Source organism: Myodes glareolus, chromosome 22, assembly GCF_982192425.1.
Source record: "Myodes glareolus chromosome 22, mMyoGla1.1, whole genome shotgun sequence".
NCBI classification, from domain to species: Eukaryota; Metazoa; Chordata; class Mammalia; order Rodentia; family Cricetidae; genus Myodes; species Myodes glareolus.
This window is the reverse complement of record NC_142047.1, coordinates 56774131-56798062: the sequence shown is the minus strand read 5'-3', so window position 1 is coordinate 56798062 and position 23932 is coordinate 56774131. Positions and strand designations below refer to the sequence as shown.

The following is a 23932-nucleotide window of genomic DNA, read 5'->3' as shown; positions in this document are numbered from 1 at the left end:
CGCTAATTATGGGTGAGCTCGGAGCCAAAGGATGGTCGGGTTCTATTGGTGATGTGACCCACTTCTCCACAGTCACAGGCACAAGCACGAGCGGCTGAATGCAGAGCTCTGCACCTGCCTGGCTTTTGTCTGAGGTTTTCCTCTCCGAGGCAAACCACGAGAGCCGGCATCTTGCCAGGTGTGTGTGTGTGTGTGTGTGTGTGTGTGTGTGTGTGTGTAAGGGGTGGGGGCAGACTCTGTCCTGGCCTCTCTCCCCAGGCCCAGGGCAGTGAATGTATTCACTTATCTAGGATTACAGCCCAAGTCAACAGTGGAACCAGGAAGTGGGCTCAGGACCAGCCTGGCATGCGGAGTGTGGGTATTTACTCTTCTCTTCCAGCAAACTTTGATTTACTCTTTAATAAGTCACTGCCGAGGATGTGGCTCTGGAGAGGGCTGGCTTGGCACTCAAGTCTAAGTCACATGTTGATAAAGAGGGGAGGGCAGGCCAGTCCTTACGTTAGTCAGCTTTATCATTAACCCCGAGTTTGGATTCGGGCTTGCGTTCAAAGGGCTGGTCTCCCGGTGTTGGAGCAGGTGGCAGTTCTTCATTGACTAGGTGTGGTGACATCCTAAGCAGGAAGGCATCATGACTGGCATAAGGCCCAGTGGGCACCTCTGGGGTGGAGGATGGGAGATCAGTGGCTCCGACCGCAGACGTCTCTGGCCTCAGTTTCCTCGGCTGTGAAATAAGAGTAGATAAAAAATTCCAAACAAACCAAGCTTATAGGTTGCTTTGATATCCAACCAAGGGAGCAGAAGAGAAGGGCTGGTGTGGATACGGTGTGCAGTAGACCCTGGAGCAGCCTGTCGTGAGGACTGGTGTCACAAGTCATTAATGTGGTGTGCAATATAGCCTCTGCCTCTTCTTTCTAGAAATTTCTACAGAGCCTCCCTTCAAGAATCAGAGTGGAAGAGCCCCCCCCAACATGTGTGTGTGTGTGTGTGTGTGTGTGTGTGTGTGTGTGTGTGTGTTACTGGGGACTAATAAAAAACAGGGCCTTCAAGGATTTTTAAAGACTAGAGCCAAAGAAGTGTCTATGTGTCTCTGTGTGTGTGTCTGTATGTGTGTCTGTGTGTGTGTGTCTGCATGTGTGTCTGTGTGTGTTTGTGTCTGTCTGTATCTACTATTTTTTTTTTTAATTTTGAGACAAGGCTTTATCTTGTTAAAAGGACCAAGCAGGCTTTGAACTCAGTATCCTCCTACTTCAGCTCTTCTGGAAGAACTAAGGTGACCGGTCTGCACTCCCTGACCTCACACCTCCCAGGGAAAGGACTTGGGACTGGTTCCCTGGATGGGGCGTTGGCTAAGACTTTCTTTTCTCTTCTGCTGACAGCACTTCCTCATTAAATCCAGTCCTCTGCAAAAACAGAAGGAACCGTGAGAAGAAAGAGCAGGCCCGAGGACCCTCGCCACACACTAAGGATGACTCATGGAGACGTGAGCAAGACAGCCAATCACCTCCTGTGCCTAGGACATGAGAAGAGAGGGGAGGGGGTCGCCTAGGGGAACCACAGAAGTGGGCATGGTGGGCAGATGAGACCTATGTTGTCCCCCGGAGTTCAGAACACAACAACAACCCAGGCTGAAGGCTGTGCTGCACTTTAGACTTCAGACTGCCAAGCACTAGAAATTCCAAACACTGTTAGCGATAAATCTCCTCCTCTGCGCAGCTGGCCCTTCTGCCCCTCTCAGGGCACAGGGGTGAGTGGGGGCAAAGGCCCAGAGACAGAGGAATCTGAGTTGTTTCCTGTCTCCAGCAGCGGAGACTGGAGGAGACAGGTGCTCAGGGGTTCCTGGGGTCAAAGAGTCCCATGAGAAAGAGGAAGAGGGAGTGGGAGAGGGATTTGGAGCGGAGCCTGCCTTGGAGCTGAGACCAGGTCCCCTTGGAGGGAAGCTGGCTAGCAGACCTGTGGCAGACAGCCCTGTCCCTGCATAGAAAGACGCCATGCTCCCACGCAGGCCCATGTTCATCCCTTCCGCCCACCCCACTCCTACCCCAGTGTTCTTTGGCCCCTTTCAGAGCCATTCTCCTGCAGACTGGTGTTGACCTGTGAGGCAGGTTTGTCTCACCCTCCCAATCAACTGGTGAAGTGGTTAGAGCTGTGCCCATTCAACAGATGAGGAAACAGAGGCTCAAACAAGGGCCAATGACCTTTTCTGCTCTGGAAGCAGAAGAGAAGAATCGTGGACTCGTCTAGTCCCTGAGTCTGTGGTCTCTGCACTTCAAAAGTCCTGGAGTTTCTGGGAGATACCTGCTGAGCGAGGTAGCAGGAGTTGTTTCCTTTGTCATTTAGGGGGAGCACAGGGTCCCACTCCCACACTCATTGGACCAGCTGAGTGTATTCAGCAAAACCCTGACTGAGTTTATGAGACACCCCAAAGTGTGCCCCTCCAGACTGGCAGAGACCCTTTAGAGACGATACTCTCCTCAGAGGGCGGGGCTTCGCTGGCTGTGTGGTTGGCAGACAGAGCCTCCTAGGACAATGTCTGTCTAAGGTGACCCGTAGACATGTGTCCCTTTTGGTTCCTGGATCCTGCTAGAAGCTGGCCTCCACTCTCCCTAGTGCCTCCTGATCCCAGGGAGCTACTGAGGTGTACACCCACCCTCTCTTGGGGTTTAGTCCAAGCCTTGAGGAAACTCCAGGAAAGTGGGAAGTAGGTCCTTCATGGGCCAGCTTGCTGCAGGAGAGCATGCAGTGACCTAGGAGCCTTGTTCTGACTCATGGTCAGTCCCTGTGTCCTCCAGCCTGGAGCCTGGGCTGCAGGGCTGTCATGAATGAATGGCTACCCCCTGACCACAGGCCCCTGGGGACTGGCCCAGGGCCCAGGCCTCCTACGGAACAGCATGTTGGGAGGGAATGCTAAGGGCCTCTGATGACCAAGAAGCCAGACAGTGTTCGGCTTCCCCCCTCAACACACACTTCCCTTAGAGTTTGTTTCCTTGCAGACTCTGGGTTCCACAGATGTCTCCCTTCGAGAAGGAAGCGGTGACCCGACTGGGTTATTGTGTGTGTGGCCTCGTACAGCATCTACCTTTGTTCCACAGAGCAGCAGCATAAAAACCTGCCGGGACGGGGCACTGTGCGTTCAGTGGCTTGCACAGGAAATTGGAAATCGGAGACCCGGGATCGACCCCCCCATTCCTCTGACTCACGCTTAAACAAACCAAACACACCCCCGACCTTTGCTCCCTGTGTCTGCGTCTGCGGCAGGCCTTACCCACCAGCAACTCCCTCTCTCACCTTTGCTGGCACAGGGCTCACCGGCTCGCCAAAGGTCAGCATACAGCCAACTTCCTGGAAGGGGGGGGGGGAGTCCTTAGATGTGAGCTAATATTGTGCTATAAGCTCTGATGTTTTTTTTTCTGAACAAAGTGAATTCTTGAATTTTTTTTTTCCTCTTGAAAATTCCTCCTCCATTATATTCATCAATGCAGAGACGGAACATTTGGCAAAATTATTTTAAGTAGCTCTCCAACCTGTGATCATAATTTCAAATCAAGGAATTTGCTGAGCAGCTGTGGGGGAGGAACAAAGGGTCCGGGCGTGATTTAGGGGCTGGGGGAGGGGATGCTGTGGGGTTTAAGGCCTGGGCGAGTAACAGAGGCAGCTGTGGAGGTGGGCTGTGCACACCCAGTGGGGAACAGGCCACGCTGTCCTGTCTCGTTGGAGTTTTCATCTACTGAACCTACTACACACAGCACTTGAAAATAGACAGCCCCAGGGGCTGGAGCCATGGCTGCCGGCTCAGTGGGCAAAGTGCTGGCTGCTTCCTGCGCAAACCTGAAGACCTGCCTTTGTGTCTCCAGGATTCACACAAAGAAGGAGGTGTGGAAGAAGGCAACCTGTAATCCCAGCACGGAAGAGGAAAGCAGAGGAACCCCAGAACTGCTGGGGCTGGGGGAGGGGGTGCAAGTCAGGCTGTGGGCGTCACCCGTGGGCCCCAGAAATCAGGCTCAGCGTGTGGCGTCACGCATCTTCGCTTAGTCATTTTTCAGAATCTCCACCTCAGCTTTTAAGACAGGGCATCTTGCTGTATCTGAAGCTCCCTGATCCGCTACACTGGTTGGCCCTTGCGTTCTCAGGGTTGGCCTACTCTCTCCCTGCTTAGGGCTGTTGACTGATGCTCACCACCACGCTGATTGTTTAAGTGGGGATCAGAACTCAGGCCATTACGATTGGATGGCAAGCTACCTAGCCATCCCCCAGCTGGTTGGTCTTGTTTTGGTTGCCGGTCCTTCTTCCCATTCACCCAGAGCCGTTGCCAGCAACAGCCCCGGTCACTGTTGGGTGGCCAAGCCTGTCATGCCGAGGAAGCGTGGAAGCCAATATTCAGCCCGGTTGCTCTTTTCCCTGTTCTTTAGGGTGGCTCAGCCCAGCTCCGCTTTCTGAGAAAACAAGGCTGAACTTTGCTCAGCCAAAGCCTAATTTCCCTGAGGTCTGCTGTTTGCTCCCCAGCCCGCCTCCCTCCTGCTGCTCAACTGTTGACCAGTCTCCCCACACCTCTCTCTGCTTCCTCGGCTCTAGCACCTACTTGGAAGGTAGCCATATGGGGCCAGGCAGATGGAATACGTGTCCTATGCTGATCATGACCTGCTGGGCTTGACCTCACCACCAACGTATCCAGAGAGACTAATGGATGAGCTGGGTACTTTTGAAGTCACTGGGGCAAGCATGAATGAGCAGCATGGCTCCGGGGCTCTAGAGTAGCTTCGCTTGACTCACACTTGAAGTTCCTTGAAGAATGCTAGAGATAAAGAGAGAGACAAAGAGAGAGAGAGAGAGAGAGAGAGACAGAGACAGAGACAGAGAGACAGAGAGAGTTGACAATAATGAAAGTGAAGACCAGTAGTAACAAAGAATGGTTTATTTATGGAGCCTTTTGTTCTGAAACTCTTCAGATATTCCTCTTCTTCTTCTTCTTCCTCCTCCTCCTCTTCTTCTTGTTCTTCCTTCTTCTCTTTCTCACCCTCTTCTCCTCTTCATCCTCCTTCTCCTGTTCCTCCTTCTCTTCTTTCTCTTCCTCTTTCTCTTCTTCCTCTTTCTCCTTTTCCTTCTTCTCTTTCTTTTAACTTTTATTACATTTATTCATTGTGTATATGCCATGTGCATCGTGTGTGTGTGTGTGTGTGTGTGTGTGTGTGAAGGGCAACTGTGGGGAGCAGTTCTCCCCACTGAGTCCCAGTGATTGAACTGATTTGTTAGCAAATCCCTTTACTGGCTGAGTCACCTTACCAGCTCCCAACTTTCTATCTTATCCTTCCTGTCTCTCTTGGCTTCTTTTTGTTTCCATAGAAACTACATCTGGGGACCCTGGGTCCTTATGCCGTCCTAGACATGGGAGTGCTCCTTCCTATAGTTTTGGATCCTCTTTTCCTCTTTCATGCCCCAAATTTGATGCTGAATGCTGGTGTGGCTACTGAAAAAGTCCAGTCTAAGGGGACACACTCCACGCCAGTCCTCCTGTCTTACCTAGCATCCTCACAGAACTCGCCTGGGCCATAAAATGGGCTTTGATTTTCCTGAATTCATTTTTAGCTTGCCTCGCAGCACCACTGGGTAACTGCTCGCTTTGGGGGTGTCCGTTGGCCGGCACAAAAAGGCAGCACCTCCACACGGCACGCTGTCCATGCTGCGCCATGACGACATCCAAGAACGTCTGACTAGACATTGCGACTGGGGACTAGACACTACCGGTGAGTAGGCTTATCCCTCCTCACCCTCTGACCTACCTTACAGGCTGAGTGTCTGGCCCTTCCTGCGAGGCATTTTAGTTTGTGCCGTGGATAAGGTAGAGATCTCCTGGCAGTCACTTCCCACCTCTAATGGACTGGTAGCCCGCCATGGTTCCTATGGGTCATTCTATATCTTGCCCAGGGCTCTCAAGTTCTTTATCTCACCCGGAGGCCTTGCCTCCTGCACGATTGAAAGGAGTTGAGGCCACACATCCTCGGTACCTCCTCCAAGATCTCTCTAGAGATAATGACCGCTTGTGTCCTTATCAACTAGGTCAAGACTTAGGACTGTCTTCCCTGAGTGTCCCACCTTTCCTCCCAGCAGATATCACCATTCTAACTCCCGAGGAAAATGCCCTTGATTTCCTATATTGTTTTGCCATTAAAATAGGTACATAAGTAGATTCCCATTGCGGCTTTATTCCTAACTGATGCTTGGGAGCCTCTACGGACCGCTAGCTTCTGGCTTCTGGCCATATTGGAATCCTTCAGGTCACGCTGACTTGATTGTGCGTCATGGTAGATATCACAAGAGATTAGCCGGTGTCTCCTACGGTGACTGTGGGGTTATCTATGGGTAAATTCATCGCTATTTGTTTTCTATATTTTCAAGGTAAATCTGTTCAACTTTATAACGTTACATTGAATTTTTATGACTAAGAAATGTTCATTGTCCCTAGTTAATGCCTTGGCTTTGTATTCACTGAGTTGTTATTTTGCTTTTACTTTTAAAAGAGTTATTTTTCATGTCCACACGCATCTCTGTGTGTGTATGCATACGGAAGGGTGGTGCTGACAGAGGCCAGCAGAGAGGGTCGGGTCCCCTGGAGGCCAGCAGAGAGTGTCAGGTCCCCTGGGACCAGAGTTATAGATGCTGTGGGCCCCTCCTGAGGGTGCTGGGAATTATAAGAGTGGCTTACCAGGTTAAGTTCCCAGCATCTGTCTCCAGCGACTCCTTGGCTTCTCTCTGACTCCTCCTTCTTCCTCCCAGCATTCTGTTTAGTTTTCCCCACCTAGCTCTGTTCCCTGCGCAGGCCCAAGACAGTTTCTTTATTAACCAATGGTAATCACAGCTTACAGAGGGAAATCCCACATCAGAACCTCCATTGAGAAGATGCCTCCATAAGATCCAGCTGTAAGGTGTTTTCTTAATCAGTGATCAGTTGGGGGGAACCCAGTTCATTGTGGGTGGTGCCATCCCTGGGCTGGTGGTCCTGGGCTCTAGAGGAAAGCAGGCCAAGCAAGCCAAGGCAAGCAAGCCAGTAAACAGCTCTTCTCCATGGTCTCTGCATCAGCTTCTGTCTCCAGGTTTCTGCCCTCTTTGAATTCCTGTCCTGGCTTCAGCCAGTGACAGACAATGCTGTGGCACCATAAGCCAAATAAACCCTTTGCCTTTTGGTCATGGTGTTTCGTCACAGCAATAGAAACCCGAACGTAGACAACTTGATTGCCACCTGGAAGGAAGCATGACTTCATACTTTGACCTCCTGGGCCTCCATTCCCCAGATGCTAGCTGGTTAAATCTTTCCTCTTATGTTAGTCATCTAAGGCATTCAGAGAGATGAGACGGGGGTGATGGTGGTGATGGTGGTGGTGTCAACACGCGTGGGTGTGCACACTCACGTGGGTGAGTGTAGAGCTCCAGAGGCTGTCACTCTAACTTATGACCCTGAGACAGGCTTTCTCACTGAACCCCAAGCAAGCGAGACCGGCAGCTGGCAAGCCTCAGTGATCTTTCTCTCTCTTCCTTCTACCGTGTGGGAATTATAGGTGAGTAAAATCAAACCAGGTTTCTTACAGGGGTGCTGGGGATTCGAACTCAGAGACTCAAGCTTGTACAACAAACTCTCTTACCCATGGAACCAACTTTACAGCCCCAGAGGATGCTGTTTATATTTTGTGCTATTTGTATGCTTGATACGAGTTACCCAGTCTGCTGCTTTCTGTCTCTAATTTCTCTGAACAGACTTCTCGCCTTTGTTTTCTCTAGGCTTCAGGGGAGAGAACACCTGCTTCCCTCTCAAACAGGCCCTTCTTGTCATGGCCTGGTCATCTTTGCCTTCGTTCTTGTCTAGAATTATAAATAATCTTTAGTTTATCCCTGGACACTAGAACCTTTCCTACAAACATGTTCAGCTGTCTTCTCTACAAACACAGCCAACTTTTCCCCCTGTGGCCTTCCACCTTCTGTAATCACTAGTCTAGATGGTGCTATTTTTGGTGAAAGTTCTTGCTGGAACAGTTTATCAGCTTCGTTTCCCCACTGCAGATCCACCCTGGCAGACCCGCTTCGACCGGTGCTCCTAAGTGTTCCTGTCTTGACGGATTAGCGTGGCCAGGACAAGTTTACACATCACTGGAGAAGCGTGAAAGAGGGAGCGAGGATGGAAAAAAATAGAGATGCAGGAAGAGGTTTATAATGTTTGAAATTATGCAGCCCAGCCCGGAACTTTCCATAAAAACTTTCTCCTGGCTCCTCCTCTTTCCTCCCTTTTATTGCCAGAGTATCTGACTGGGCAACCCAGCCTTGCTGTCTCCATTACTCAAGCACACACTTGGATTTAAAGGGTGTGAGAACCACCCGACTTGCCCACATAGGGCTTAAAAAAAAAAAAAAAAACCAAAACAGAACAGGGCCTCATGTAGCTGGGGGTGGCCTTCAAGTTCTTTACGTAGCTGAGGATGACCTTGAACTTCTGATCCTTCTACCTCTGCCTTCCAAGTATTGGGGTTGCAGGCATTCTCTATCATGCCTGGTTTATGAGGTGCTGGGGACTGAACCTGGTAGCCAGTTTCAGTCCTACAATAGGCTCTTCCTGGTCCATATCTGGTCCAGTCCTTTGAAGACTTTGCAATGGTTTTACCGCTCTCTCTCTGTGTAGCTCCTTCCCTGGGTGCTGGGAAGTTTGAGACTCTAGGATCTCCCAAATACTTGTTCCTTTACACTTTCTGCTACTTGTCTAAGGGGAGAGCTTCCTAAAATTTCTTGGTCCTCTTCTGATCTTCCTTCCCATTTCTCTTTGAGGACTCCTTGCCTTTGTTAATGGTGGTTCCCATCATTCCTTCTGATGCCCAGAACTAGCTTTCTGGCCAAGGCCACTCAGTAGGGCTCCACTCTTACGTGTCTCAGTGAGCGCTGTTTATTTCTTCAGTGTGTCCTAGAAGCCCTTCAAAATTATTCTTAAAGTTGAGTTCATAGTTTCCACCCACAAACTTCCTCTTTCTTGTAATCTGCCCCCCCAATGTGAATATCACGATACATCCCTGCACTCATTTTGCCCCCCATATTAGGTACTTTTCCTTTAATATCTGTTTCTTTGTTCCCATAGACTTTGCATTCAAATGTCTCTTTCTAAAAAACAAAACAAAACCTTAAAAAAGGATATAGGAAAAAAAAGTGTAGTGAGAGACATGGGTCAAATCTAGGTTCTGTCGAGGCCCATGAGACACGACACGCAACACTCACAGACACGACACACAACACTCACATATCCTGAATGTGGTTTTTCTCAGCCATAAAATGGGAGCAACACTTGCTAACTCACCAGTTTTTGATGGGATTAAATGACTTACAAATATACACGCTACATATTGGAGATAGTGTATTCTATGTAGTACAGGCTAGCCTCAAGTTCACAGTAATCGTTATTTTTTTTTTCTCTCAGTCTCCTGGGTGCTGGGATTTCAGGCATGGTCTTCCATGCTCAGCTCATGAATGAAAATGTTGTTTCAGAATGTAATCTCCTTAGGAGGAAGACTCAATTCTAGTTAATCAATACAGCCCAAATGCTCACTGACTAGTGGTCAAATGCTCACGAGTGAATACAGCATAATTCTCCTCACTTCACATCCAATGCCATCATTGTGTCCACTAAGGGAAAGGTCAAGCCCAGCCAGTCTCGTCCTATTTAATGCCTCCTGATTACAAGCGGCCGCTAATTCGATGCTCTTGTTTTATTTTTCACCGGGTTGAATGGCTTGACTTCATAGCCAAGGGCTGCTAGGAAGGGAGAAATCATCATGAGCTTCTAAACCCACTCAGCCTTAGCTTGCTGTTGCTTTCCCACAAGCTGGGCCGTCTGGTTAACTGTCTGGTGGTTTAATGGCGCAGACAACCAACTGTCCTGGGTCACCAGCTCCCATCACCTCCTTTTATTTTTACTTAATCGATCTAGGCAACTGCTTCAACTCTTCACTTCTCCCCATCTTTACTGAACAGTCTCTTGGCTTCCAAGTAGCCATCTGGTCTCTACCCCTGCTCTCACTTTTTGTTTAGACTTACTTCCTCCTCTTAGGTCTTACAGGTGGGGGATGCTGGCTAGTGTTGTCCAGAAAACTAGCCCTCAGCTGGAAAGCAGCCCTCCTCCCAGCATGCATCAGACCCAATGTGCCTGTGTGCTCTCGGGGACACGCCAAGCCCTTGTCTCCCTCGTGGCCCATCGGACACAGCTGAAGACATTCAGCTGACTCTCTGGCAATGGGGTAATTCATTTCTTCTCTCAGCTGAGTGTAGTCCACCTGGCCATACCTTGGTCCACCAACTTCCTCATTCTCTTGGCAGATGGTGTCTGGCATCTACTGTGTGTTTCCTCATTTCCTTCTTCTCCACTATCCTCCATTAGGAAAGTCCTTTCAGGGACGAGTTAATGGAGGCGAGGAAGGGGTACACGAGGTGACATCCCATAGGAGGGCTGTGAAGATCACAGAATATTGTTTTGGGGGGTATATAGAGACATGTTGTCTCTCTGAGTCCATTTTCTGATTCGTTTAAGACTTTGAAACATCTTCTACCTTTTTGTCCTTAAGACGATAGACTAAAAACAAAAGGTTCTCTCTGAATGACCACCCACATCATCTAGGCTAACAATGACTACAAAGACGGTCTCTCCAGTCTTCCTTCACACCCTTTTAAAGATGGCGCCCCACTCTGCCAAGGCAATAGGAAAATAAAGAATGACATGGCCATGGTGGTGTAGTTCACTATTGCATCCAAGTCTAAGTCATTCTGTCATTCTTTCCTTTAGTTTCATCGGCAATAATCATGATATAATTAATTCAAGATGAACTAAGGGATAACAAAACTGTCGCTAGGTGTAGGAAAAATAAGAGCTCCAAGACCCTTAGCAGTAACTCGGGTATCTAAAAGGGTCTAATGGATGCATATGGTGCTAATGACGTCGAGTAAGTCCTACTGTAGTCAAAATAAGTAGCGATATCTTTTTTCCATCTTCGGAAAAATTTGAAGAAAGAAGTTAAGTAATATCAGTCCTTAAAATAGAACTATTTATCTGGGTGTGCTGGCGAAGATAAAATAAATGATTCACATGCTGTAAGCAGCTGTTATTGAGGTGGTTACTAGTGTTACTAAGAGGGCTCAGGCGTTGGTATAACAGGTTTTAGAGGCTTCAATAATTAGGTCTTTTGAGTAGAAGCCGGTAACCAAGGGTGTTCCAGGTAGGGCCAGGCTGCCGATAGTTAAACATGAGGATGTGAATGGCATAGCTTTTGCTAGGCCGCCTATTTTTCAAATGTCTTGTTCATCATTTAGGCTGCCTTTAATCCTGGCACTTGGAAGGCAGATGCAGGAGGATCTCTGTGAGTTAGAGACCAGCCTGGTCTATAGAGCGAGTTCCAGGACAGCCAGGACTGTTCCACAGAGAAACCCTGTCTCAAAAAAGCCTCCCATCACACCCACAAAATAGGCCTGTTCATGAATAAGTTAAAAGGCAGGACTGGGCATGCAAGCACAGGGACCTAAGTCCAACCCCCAGGACCCTTGTATAAGAGTGGAAGCCTAGAGATCACTGAAATCAGGGCCATTCTAGCTTACAGGTAGAACAGTGAGAGACCCTGCCTCAAAACAGTATGGAGGCGGAACCTGAGGAATGACACCCAAGGTTGTCTTCTGGCTTCTCCATGCACATACATACATGCATATATGCATACATACATACATGCATACATACATACATATAAACACACAAATTAGATTAGAGAAGCTAAGACAGGGACTGGGATCTGGAGAGTCTTCCTGAGGTCAATGTTCTCTTGCTTTTAGGGAAAGCCTCTACTAATCTCTGTTTCCCACATGGTCCTGGCTCTCAAAGCCAATGTGTGGCGTCCACTGGACAGTCCCCTGTCATTGGACCATAGCCCCAGACTTATTCAAAGCCTTTTAAAACTTCCCGTGAGCCAGAATCACGTTTTCTTTCTTGATCCAATTGCAGCACTTCAGTGGGTCAAGAGTTCAAGGTCACCCCAGCTACGCAGTGAGTTTGAAGCCAGCCTGAACTATGTGAAACCCTGTCTCAAAAAAAAGTGACTTTTGGGTGAAACAGGTCCTAGATTATTCTTTTCCTGAGAGTTTCTTTCTGTGCCATGTCTAGACTAGTCACGACCTTTGCCTTTTTCCTCTCTTGAATGACACATTCCACTCAATTGAAGCACGGCTAATCTATAGGGTTCAGAGAATGGTCGACAATAGCTATGCTTCCAGATTCGAATGAGTGAGCTTATTATGTCTGTAGAAAAACAAAGAAAAAGAATAAATAGCTACCAGTAGCTTTTATTTTTTCATTGTTATTGTTTTGCTTTGTGTCTTTTTGGGTCTTTGTTTTGTTTTGTTCTGTAGCACTGGCTGATCTGGAACTTGATATGTAGACCAGGCTGGCCTTGAGCTCACTCACAGAGATCCTCTTGCCTCCGCCTCCCAAGTGCTGCCGTGTCCAGCCTCAGTCAATAGTTAAAGAGACAAATAGACAGGAAAACATCATCTGATTTAAGGCTCAAAATATCCAGCAGAAACCAACTAGGGAAGCTGAGGATCCCTGGATACACTTCCTCTTCATGGGTGAGCGTCCAACTTCTCCTTCCCGCTGTGGGCGTCTCTATCGTGTGGGATAAACATTACTTCCCTCTCCTGGAAATAGCTCCCTTCTGGCTGTTCTCAAGGATGCGGTGTTTTTACTTTTGGGGCTGTTTTCTTGATCTCACAGAGTTAGGGGACCAGTTCTACCCAAACAGGGGCCTCGGAGGATACTTTGAGACGAAGACTCTTGGGTCTGAAATGGGGAGGTGTCTACTCTGCTTCCAGAGCCAGCTCCTCAGGGAGCACAAATAGCATGTGACGGTTTACCAGTCTGAGACACATTACAGTTACATAAAATGACTTTCAGTGACTACGGTACTTCGTAATTTTATAATAAAAAAATCATTTTATTTTCCTGGCATTAAGAATCTTTTTATCTTACACTCAAACTGGCCTCTTGTAAAAAAGATTCTTTTTTTTTTGAAACAGTTTTGAAAGAGTTTTGCCTGAACTCTTACTGGCAAACCTCCTGCCATCGTCTCTCGGAGTATTGGATGACAGGTATCAGAGCTACCATATCTTCATAACAGTTTTTGATATTTTGTTCCCAGTAGCCAAGAGAAGCTAAGAGATTTTGTTTTTCTTGAAACCTGCGTTGTGCTAATTGCATTTTAAAATTTTTACTAATAAGAAAAAAGAGTCAAATCCGTGTATAACTACCAATACACACCAATTTCTTTCCATTTTGTTCTTTGGCTACTGTTTTGAGACAGGATGACAGTATGTAGCTCTGGCTAGCCTGGGACTCTCATATAGCCCTGGCTAGCCTGGGACTCTCATATAGCCCCGCTTCTCCAGAACTAGGATTACAGGTCTGCCCCACTCTACCGAGCCTCGTTCCTTCTGCGAAGTCCTAGAAATGTAGGCCCTAGCGGAAGCAGCCTGGAGAGGAACTTGCAGAAGCCCCTCCCCTCCATGCACAGCTGGGCTCTTGTATTTCACCATCCACGCTGTTACTCTTCCGTCTCCAGCTAGTGCTCCACTGTGCATGCAGGCTATGCACTGTAGAGTGAAGATCAAAACACTGAAGCCAGCCTCGGCCTACTGTGGGTGACAGCATGACTCACAAGGATGCCTGCGTGTTCCTCACACTCTGGCACCTTCTCCCCCTGGTCCTGCTATCAAGGGGGAGACTTTAACATCATCATTTGGTTTCATGAGTTAAAAATAGAAGTGGCTTTGACATAATGTTAGATTTGAGAGACCTGGGGATGATCACTGGGCTCAGTGACTAGGAGCCCAGGCTTCGGAGGCTGGCTCCTGCTCCCTAGGTGTGTGGAAGTCTCAGGACTCATCCTTCCTCTTTGGGACTTGGTATGGATGCCATGCACACACAATCTTCTGTTTTCTATCATCCAAAGCAGAGTTTAGTTGCCAAGACTGTAGCTCAACTATCATGAGTTCCATTTAGCTCAGGGTTAATGTTAACGAACACTAGGTTCTCTGAGAGGCGAAGGTTCATGTGTGCACACATGCACATGGATGAACATGTATGTGTGGGTGCACATGTGGTACATGAAGGCCAGATGTCAATATCAGGGCCCTCCTCAATCATTCTTTATTTTTAATTATATTTTATTTATTTTTCATGTATATATGTGGAGCAGGGGAGACATGGATGCCGTGGCACATGTATGCAGATCAGGGGACAATCCACAGGAGCTGGTTCTATCCTTTTACTCCGTGAGTACCAAGGAACAAACTCAGGTCATCTGAGCTTGGAGGCCAGCACCCTACCCGATGAACCATCCGGCTGGCTCCCTCTTACTTTTGGAGACAGGGTCTTTCCCGGGAGCGACTTACACAGCAAGGTCAGCTGGCCATGAAGGTTTTTATGTGGGGGCTGGACTTCCTCATGCGAGTCTCTCCCCGCCCACAAGGCTAATGCTCTAATTCCTTATCACCCCCGACCCCAGGCTGGAGGATGACCTCCATGCCTGCCTTCACTTTCTGGAAGTTGGAGTCTCCACATGACTCCTGGTCTTCCGGGTTCAAAAGCTCCAGCTTGCAGGATGAGCGACAGAGGAGGAGGAGGCACATGGGAGCAGCTACCACAGGTCTTCCTTCCTCTAAGAGCTCCCTGAACCAGCCAGCACAGCTCCCCTGCCTCCCTGGGGCTCCCTGTGTCTCTGGAGACACACCCTCAGCTCTGTTCCTTTGGAAACATTTGCATCAGTGAGGTGTAGGTGACAGTGGTGCCGAAGGCTGACGTCCTCTCCTGTATGAAGCTGTATACAGAAACACAGAAAGATTCAGGTTCCTATTGTAGCAACTACGGCCACGACTCTTGTCTCTTCTCTTCCACTGCACACTTTTCTCTTTGGTGAATGGGAGCCATCGCTTAGCAACTTTAGAAAGGGCAAGCCGCTCTGCCGAGGCCTCCAGTCTCTGCAGGAAGGTTCCTCCTCGCTAGCGTTGGGTAGAAACATTCCAGCTGAGTGACTGAGGAAGGGGCCGTCCCCCCTCCCCCTCCCTCCCTCCCTCCCTCCCTCCCTCCCTCCCTCCCTCTCTCTCTCTCTTTCTTTCTTTCTTTCTTTCTTTCTTAATATTTGTGGGTATGGTACATGTGGGTGGGCTGCATGCAAGGTGTTCTTGGGGAGGCCATAGGACACCTTTGGGTGTCAGTGTTTGAAACAGGGTCCCTTTGGCGCTGCATATACTAAGCTAGCTGACTTGCAAGTGCGTAGGGCTCTCCTGTTTCTCCCTCCTATCTGTCTACCCAGGGGTCTCACCCCACGATGATGTGAAAGCCACCCCAAAGGAGCGTAGGCTGCTGTCACCCTCGCTCTGCTGTCACAAACACAGGAGCAGAAGACCGTGGAGGAGGAAGTCCTGCCTGGAGGAGGGCTATGGCTAGAGGAACAGGGTGGACTGGGGCAGTCATGCTTTGAGATCACGCCTCAAACCCTGGGACCTGATATGAGTCGGACACTTCCTTCCTCCCAGCGGGGGCTGGAAAAGCTCTGAGTCAGCATCCTGACTCCTGGCTCTTCTTCCATGAAAGCGTATGTGGGGGAACCAGATAGGCACAGCCAGCAGCTCTTGCTTTGGAGTTACTGTACTCACGCACGGCGGGGCTGGGCTAGAGAGTCATGCTCCGTGAGAACATGTGCCGTCAGTCAGCTGGCAAGGCACTGGGGAGGAACCATTTGCCTGACACCCCAAAGGCTCTGGGAACCCCCAAGCCAGCACCTGAGAATGTAGTGTATTTAAAGCAGAACCTTACCAATCTCCCAGGTTCTCAATTTCCCCGTCCCTGCTCGAGCGGGCAGACAGTCTCAACCCAATTGTAATGAAGTTCTGCAGACCTGAAAGTGGAAAAAAAAAAAAAAAAGACATTGTTTCCCACAGTTTTGGAAGCTGGATGTCTAAGAACCAGTGTGTTAGCATAGATCAGTTCTGCGAGGGCATCTTCGACATGAGAGCCCTGCCTGCTGTGGCCCCACGTGGTGGGAACAGAGTGGGGTCCCTCTCTCCAGCTCCTTTCACAGGACACTTGCTTTCACTCATTAGGGCCTCACCCTCATGACCTAACCACGCTCAAAGGCCTCCTCCTCCTCCCATCACCTGGGTGGGGGGTTTGGGTCTCAATACAGGAATTTGGAAGACACTCTTACATTTCATCCCTAGTGGAGAGGACACCGATGCCCACATCTGCAAGGCACATCTCTGCCATGTGCCTTGTTCTGCAGAAACCGGCCACTGAGGCAGCACCCCCCTTCCTCTTTCAGAAGAGGTAAAGGGATGCACAGAGAGGCAGTTGACGGGTGCAGAGTCAGGTGACAGAGTCAGGAGACAGCCTAGAGAACAAATGCCAGGCCCAGGCCCATGGCCTCCCAGAGAGCTGGTGTAGGAAACGATGCTGTCACTTAAATCATGGGGGCGGGATGCAGACAGGTCGGCACTCTCCGTTTTGGAGGTCACATTCATCTCAAGCATCCCACATGTGCGTGCCTATTGGGGCACTAATCGGAGAGGCGGTGCTTTGAAGGAAGAGAAACGTGCTGAGTTAGCATATGAGCTGGTGGGGAGGTGGCGAGTACTGCCACATCTTCGCGCCTGAAGATGTCAGCACAGAGCGATGGGCTGACGGGATGCGGAGCTGAGCAGGGAGGACAGGCCTGCTGGTGAGTCTGGAAGGCTGCCAGCAGGAGCTGACCTGGGCGTGGCTGAGAGGAGGTGCTGCCTGGGCAGAGGAGAGGGACAAGTGAGGGCAGCGCAGCAGAGATGACGGTGGGGGGACACATGGTCACAGGGCTGGGGGCAGTCTGCGGGCATCCAGACTTCCTGCTGGAGTGCGACAGGAAGGAAGGCTAGGAGGGGGTTGGGTAGGTGAGAGTCCTGGAAGGCCTGGCAGGGGATGGTCCAGAGGGGGTGATGGGCTCCTAAGGTGGGATCCGCCTTCCGGAAGGAAGAGGGGACAGTGAGGCACAGGAGGACAGGGACAGATGCCGGAACAGAGCCTGGCATGCGGATAGCCCTGGGCATGGGAGAGAAGAGGTCTGAGAGAGAAGACGTTTTCTCTTTGTTTATTACAATGTTTATTTATTTTATTTTGTTTGTACGAGTGTTCGGCCTACATGTGTGTCTGTGCACCACACACATGCAATGTCTGTGAAGGCCAGAAGAGGGCATCAGATTCCCTGGAACTGGAGTTACAGATGGCTGTGAGCCACGAGGTGGGTGCTGGAAACTGAACCTGGGGCCTCTGCAAGGGCAGCCAGTGCTCTTAACCACTGAGCCATCTCTCCAGCCTCCTAGTTATTTTAAATTTTCTTACAGGTATGTGTGACATGTTGGGTCTGTTCTGCCCCACCCTGTCCCCCCATTCTCCCTTCACTATCTCCTTACAATTTCATATCTGCTTTCATTTAATACATACACACACGTTTAGGTGTGGTCATATAAGATGGAGAGATCACATACGAGAGAAAACACAGCATCTGTGTTTCTGAGACTGACTTACTCTATTGTTTTCAGGGTCATCCCTTTTCCCATGAATGATAGGGCTTTGCTCTTCTTCATGGATAAAAAAAATCTTTCTTGGGTATATATGACATTTTTCCTTTTTTCCTTTTTTGAATTCCCAGGTGTTTATTGTTGATTCAAGGTCAGACTTGAAGCAACTTTAGTAGTCATAACCTGCTGGGTAATGAACTTTCTGCACGTACGCCCTGTCACTCAGGGTTCAACTGCCTGACTTTTTATGGTTTAAGTACTGAATTTTAATGTACGGCATTTTTCCTATTCATTCCTCTGTTGTTGGCTGTCTATATTGGCCCTGTATCTTAGCCTCTGTGAAGCCATACCACGGCAAACATGGATGTGCAGGTGTCTCTGTGATGTGTTAACTTAGAACATTCTGGGTGACTCCTCCAGAGTGATGTAGCTGGTCATATGGCAGGCCTGTTTCTTAGTTTTGGAGAACCCTCCATACTGACTTCCATAGTGGCTGGACCATTCCACATCCCCACCAGCGAGGTTTGTGGGAGGAGACCTTCTGAAGGCGAACGGATGGGTCCTCAGACATCTCAAGGACATCGAGGCCTTGAGTCAGTCGGGCGAAAGCTGACCAGATAGCAACAGGCGCAGGAGGCCAGGAGGACCTTGCTGTGCTGCGTGGCTGAGTAAGGGGTGACAGCCAATGCACAGCTAACCTTTGGACATCTGGAGACAGCAGAAAGGTCAGACTGGGGTGTGTGGAAAGGGGCTGTGTGTGCAGACTGACCCTGGCCAGGGACGGCTGCCAGTGGGTGACTTCTCTGGGGTGGAGGGGCATTTGGAGAGGGGATCAGAGCAGGGGCTCAGGAGAAGCACACCAGGGCAGCACAGAAGTATCATTCAGAGGTGGAGCAGACACAGGTACAGCTGTGTTCCTGTGTCATGGGAAAGGTAGGGTGGGGTGGGGTGGGGGTTCTCCATGCAGGCTTTGGTTTTCAAGGGGCTTCCACGCACACAAGAAGTACAGTGGAAAGCAAAACCTTCCAAGTAGCAGACAGGAACTGAACCTGAGGACCCCTTTCCCTTCTCTGCATCCACCATCTGTGCCAAGAGACTGGTCACATCCCTCGTGTGAACAAAGAAAACCATTAGCGAGGCTGGAGGGGTTTGGGTTCAGTATGCTGTGTAGTTCTTCTGGGAGCAACTGTCTTCATTTTTAGAGTGGGGTAGGCAGGACATGGCAGGGGTGGAGGGGAGTGAGGCAGTCGCCAGGCAGAGTTCCGGAAGGTATGCGTGCGTCCTGCACAGTTGTGTGACTGTCTAGGGCTGTCCTGTCCAGGCCCCTTTCTTCAGTTTCAGTTTCTATGGTGGCCACTCAATGCCTGAAGCAGAAGAACAAAAGGTCTTTGAGGTCATCTCTAGACAATTGCTGACTCTTGTCAACACAGGAGGCTTTCACTGTCCTGGGGATAGTGATGCTGTTTCTGATAGAAGTTTTAATTTAAGATAATTTAGCAATAGAGCCCAGTGTTGACAGGATGGTGCAGATGCTATGCAACCTGCCTCATTTCAATTTTGTTGTTCTTTTGAGACATAGTCTTGGGTAGCCCAGGCTGGCTTCACTATATAGCCAAGGATGGCCTTGAACTTCTGATGTTCCTGCCTTCACTGCCTGAGTGCTGGGATTAGAAGCATGAGCCACCATATCTGGCTTATGCAATGCTGGGGATGGAACCCAAGGCTTCAAGCATGCTAGGCAAGCCTTCTACTGACTGAGTTTCAGCCCAGCTCTCCTCTATTTTTCACGTGCCTTGGGTTTAGCATCCAGAGAACCTGTCTCCAGGCCCTTCCAGGCTTGAGAGTTTGTCTGCTGAGGACGTATGGGTGGCAATCCCTGGGACATAAACAGGACAAGGCCCATCTTCTGGTGCTCCCTAAACGGGGCAGAGCAGACAGACAGGTTGTTATGGGATATTTGTACACTGTGTAAAGATATATTTCTGTGATTGATTTAATAAAGATCTGAGTGGCCAATAGCGAGACAGGAGGTGTAGGTGGGACTTCCTGGCAGAGAGAGGAAGTAGAAGGAGGAATCAAGGCACAGGAGAAAGACACCAGGAGATGCAGAGCAAGCGAGACATGCAGAAGGAGAGGTAACAGCCACACACTATGTGGTAGAATGTAGATTAATAGAAATGGGTTAATTTAAGTTATAAGAACTAGTTAAGAACAAACCTAAGCTACAGACTGAACTTTCATAATCAATAATAACTCTCCATGTCATTTGTGAGTGAACAGGTGGTACAGAGAAAGATTTGTTACAGGTGGTTTTTGCGTAGAACCACGTAGTAAGTGTTTTCTGATTTGCCCATCATTTTTCTGGTCCCAACTGTCCAATGTGTTCTCTGTGTGGTGACTTAGCCATGGGTAAGTGGTGTGGCATGGTCCAGTGAAACTCTGTGTACAAAAACAGACGATGGCCCCGTTTGGCCCATATTTTCAACAATTTTTTCCTCCGAGCTTCTACAGGGCGGGAATGCATTCTTGCTCGTTTGTCCTGCCTAGGCCTGGCGTGACTCCCAGAGAGCCTCAGCAACAGGTGCCGAGTGATCGTCTAGCTGTGGACAGATCTCAACCTGAGTTGCTGTGGACCAGGCAGGTGTCCATGAGAGGAGACAAGCGCCCCTCCCAGCCCTGATACACAGAGCCAGGTGGACCCAAGGGAGAGGAGGGAGGAGGAGAAGGTGAGGCTGGCATGGGGGGTCCTTGGGTGATGATGATGATGGCTGGAATGTGTCCCCGTGAGCTCAGTGCAGACTGCTCGTCCTCCCGCAGCTCCAGTTCTTACAGGCTTCTCTCCCTTACCCCAGACTCACCCACTGTCCAAGCATGCAGACCTGACCTGATGTGCGCTTGCTCGAGGTGAGCCGTCAGTGGCATGCTTGCCTAGGGGAGGGATTAGAGACTTTCTCCTGAGAGCCTGCTTGGTTCATGAGAGATGATTTTTTTTTTTTTGATAAAGGAGAAAGACTGGTCCCTCCCCCACTTCTTCCTGACTTACTGTCTCCCATGTGATCTTCACACGATGCAATCTGCCATGATCTGGCAGGCTCAGGGAGCCTTTTCCGGAGCTGACACCATGTTCTTGAACTCACAATACTGTGAAATAAACTGTTTTGTTTTGTTTTGTTTTTTTAAATTATAAAGTACCCTGACTCTGGTATTTTGTCAGTGAAAAATGGACGAGGTGGACTAGAGAATTAAGTGAGGCCAGGGAAGCCATCTTAGGTTGTGGTGGGGGAAGCAGCAAGGACACTAGCCCTGCCGTGGAGGTCGCCTGCCCTGGAGTGTGTCAGGTCAGTCCCCTGACGGAGGAAGGGCTGTGTGGACAGGGACAGGGGCAGATCCCAGCAGTGACCCTCCCCAGTTTCTTCTTTTCTCTCAAGCAGTAACACACGAGGATGTTGTGTTTCTAGTGTCCAGCGATCACATGTTTTTGGGGGGCATTGATCCCAAAGGCAAAAGGAGCATTGGGGATGGCACGGCTCCCAGCACACAGCGTTCTGGACTTTGTGTATCTCCTGAGGCAAGACAGAGATGTAATAACAGCTCTCTACGACGATCTCAGCTTTGGGGACACAGGTCAGATTTGGAAACCATTCTGCAAACACACACAGGCCCCAGTGAAGGCCTGCTTCTAGGACAGAGGTTGTAACACACGCATGCTATTTTGATGAAGTTTGTCATCAGGGGCTTGGCCAGTGGGTGTAGGCACAGCAGAGCTTCAAAACAAAGCAAAATAAAAAATCTGGGTCGTTTCTCATTTAGGGACAGAAAGCTAACAAAGATTGTGAACCAAAGGAGAGTAACCAGAGAAGACGAAGCAGGGACGTTTTGGGAAAGTGCAGCTCCATTCTCTTGAACAGATTTTACTGAGGAAGCCACAGGCCACAACAGTGCTTAGTGGCCTTCATTACAGAGCTGTTTCCTAGAACTCTTCTCCTCTACCCACCCCTATTTGCCAGGTGCCACCTTTGGGCTGTTGCCAGCAGCCCATCATGATCCTGTGACCCCTGCATCTAGTGCAGGTTAGTGTATATATCCAGCCTACTTTACCCTGGATCTACAGAGAAGCGTCTCTAAGCCATTCATCAGAATCTCCCAAAGGTACTGGAAGGATGGTCCCCATTCACTCCCGGCCTTGGGATACTAGTTCATTTGTCCCTGAGGAATAGTCCAGCCAGTGTGTTTTCTGGCCCAAGTCTCAGTCGCTAGGCTTCTGGCTTCTGCAGTTCTGACAGAGAATGGTCATGTATTAGGCTTTAAAAGGAAAGAGCCCCCAAGATGTATGTGTGCAGGCTCTAGGGACATGTGAGTGCTAGCTGGCATTCTGGTCAGGTCCCTTGGGCACCGTGAGTGTCACATAGTTTGATTGAAGGACAGAGAACAGAAAGGAATGGGGTGGGGGAGGGGGAAGAACAGAACGTTCATCGCTTTTAGCTTCCAGGAACTTGAGGGTCAATGTGCAAAAGACGCAAGTCACCCTTGCCAGTGAACTTCACCGATTACACAACGCCCTACAGTCTGACTGTGGAGCTGGCTCTTAAAGAGAATGTCCCAACCTAGTGGCGGTGAATTCAGGAACTAAGCGAGATGACGACATTCGTTCAGAGGTTGAGGTCCTCTGAGCCAGGTCACTTTTTCTGGCTTTGCAGCTGGTCACGGCCTAATAATAGCAATGGGGCACTTTGGACTTTGCAGCGGCTGTGTTCACAGTACAACTGTGTGCGCCGTCACGCCATGGAGGACAAATGACAGCCATCAGCCTACGTCTCCTGTGAGCACTTGCCAGCTGTGCCATGTATAGTCAACACGTCTCTTGACTTAATCCGCACTGCAGCCAGAGAGACAATATTTTTGTTAGCCGTTGGTCCTGAGCAGAAGGCTGACGTGTGTGTGTGTGTGTGTGTGTGTGGTGTGTGTGTGTGTGTGTGTGTGTGTGTGTGTGTGTGTGTGTGTGTGTGTGTGTGTGTGTGTGTGTGTGTGTGTGTGTGTGTGAAGGTTCACGGCACAGCAGAGGATGCTATAATCCCTGATGCGTGTTGTCATAGGTGGCTCCAGCATCCGCAGGCCTGGGAAGAACCATCCTGACCTCTGTGGTTACATAGGTGACGTATGTGACCATGTATGTATGTGCCCCTAATAGCAACAGAAGGGACTCACTGATCTACCACAAATAAATCTTCTCCCCAACTTCATGTGACCCTTGGAACTCCTGCCTGTTTCTTTACTTTTCCAAGATCTCTCCGTCTTAGGCCCCCATATGTAAAGGGACTTACATAGATCTGTGGGGGAATATCTCCTAAATGAGCTCTCAGGGGACCATTTCTGAATAAATTGTGGAATCGGGGAGGGTCTCAGAGATATTTCCTGGGACCCTGGTCACACTGGCCACACTGGGGAGGGACCCTGGCTCTTTGTGAGTTGTGGATGAGTGGCTGGTGGCAGAAATGAGTGGAGGGAGAGGGCTGAGCCCTAAAGGGAGTACTAAAAGATGGTCCCCAAGTAGTACAGAGGGGACCTGGATCTGTCCCTACTGTAAAGAGCCAAAAGAAAGAGCTCCCCCAGGCAGAAGCAGCTGCAAGCAAGTAGGTGGCTCAGAGAGCACTGAGTGGGAAAGGCCTGGAGCTCACTTGGTAATGGAGTCACGGGAGAGAGCCTCAGGCCACAGGCGAGGCATCTCTGGTCTGTGAACAGGATGGCGCCTGCCTGGAAGGACGAGGGTGTTGGTGACAGAATTCGCCCCGTGTTTTTTTTCCCACGAGGTCCCAGGTAAAAACGTCCTGGAGCAGGTGGAGCGTGAAGAGGAGGAAAGAGGGCCCAGAGCTGCCAAGTTCAGTCACAGGCTAGAGCTGTGGGACCCAGAAGAACACAGAGCCTGAGGTCCCAGCAGGCCTGAGGCAGCGGAGGGTGGGAACCAGGGTGGCCAGGCAGGAAATGCCCCAGTCTCTCCGGTTGCAGGAGAAGGAAAGTCTGGCTGTTCTGAAGGGGAACTTAGAGACCAGGGGCCGGATGTGAGCAGGGACCAGGGGAGGGAGGAACAATGGCCATTCTTCTGCCACAAGCTGACCTTCCCCGAAACAGGAAGGGCCTGCCAGGAGGGGAGGGTCAGGCTGAAGGACAGGAAGGAAGGGGCCTGAGGAAAGCCAAAGGCCTGTGGTCTGTGTTTGGAATTTTCAGGCCCCTGTCTGCAGGTCCCAAACAGTCAGCAAGCTCAGCTCACACTAGGGGGTGTGACTTTCCCAGGCCCTGCAGCCTCCACCTCTCCCTCTCTGGGCCTCCTCAG

At 49.8% G+C, this 23932-nt stretch overlaps 2 long non-coding RNA genes across 2 annotated transcripts; one reads left to right on the top strand and one right to left on the bottom strand.

Moving 5' to 3' along the window:
• The first annotated feature begins 992 nt into the window (after window positions 1-992).
• LOC125410546 (uncharacterized) lies at window positions 993-20792 on the top strand. The gene is made up of 9 exons (XR_015736044.1): window positions 993-2307; window positions 3090-3319; window positions 3852-4661; window positions 5581-7547; window positions 8047-12627; window positions 14253-14328; window positions 20152-20330; window positions 20457-20508; window positions 20609-20792. It is a non-coding gene; the product is annotated as an uncharacterized LOC125410546 (long non-coding RNA).
• On the bottom strand, window positions 14287-16596 carry LOC148118619 (uncharacterized). The gene is made up of 3 exons (XR_015736045.1): window positions 16263-16596; window positions 15872-15953; window positions 14287-14873 (listed from the first exon to the last, which is right to left on the bottom strand). It is a non-coding gene; the product is annotated as an uncharacterized LOC148118619 (long non-coding RNA).
• Window positions 20793-23932: the final 3140 nt, after the last annotated feature.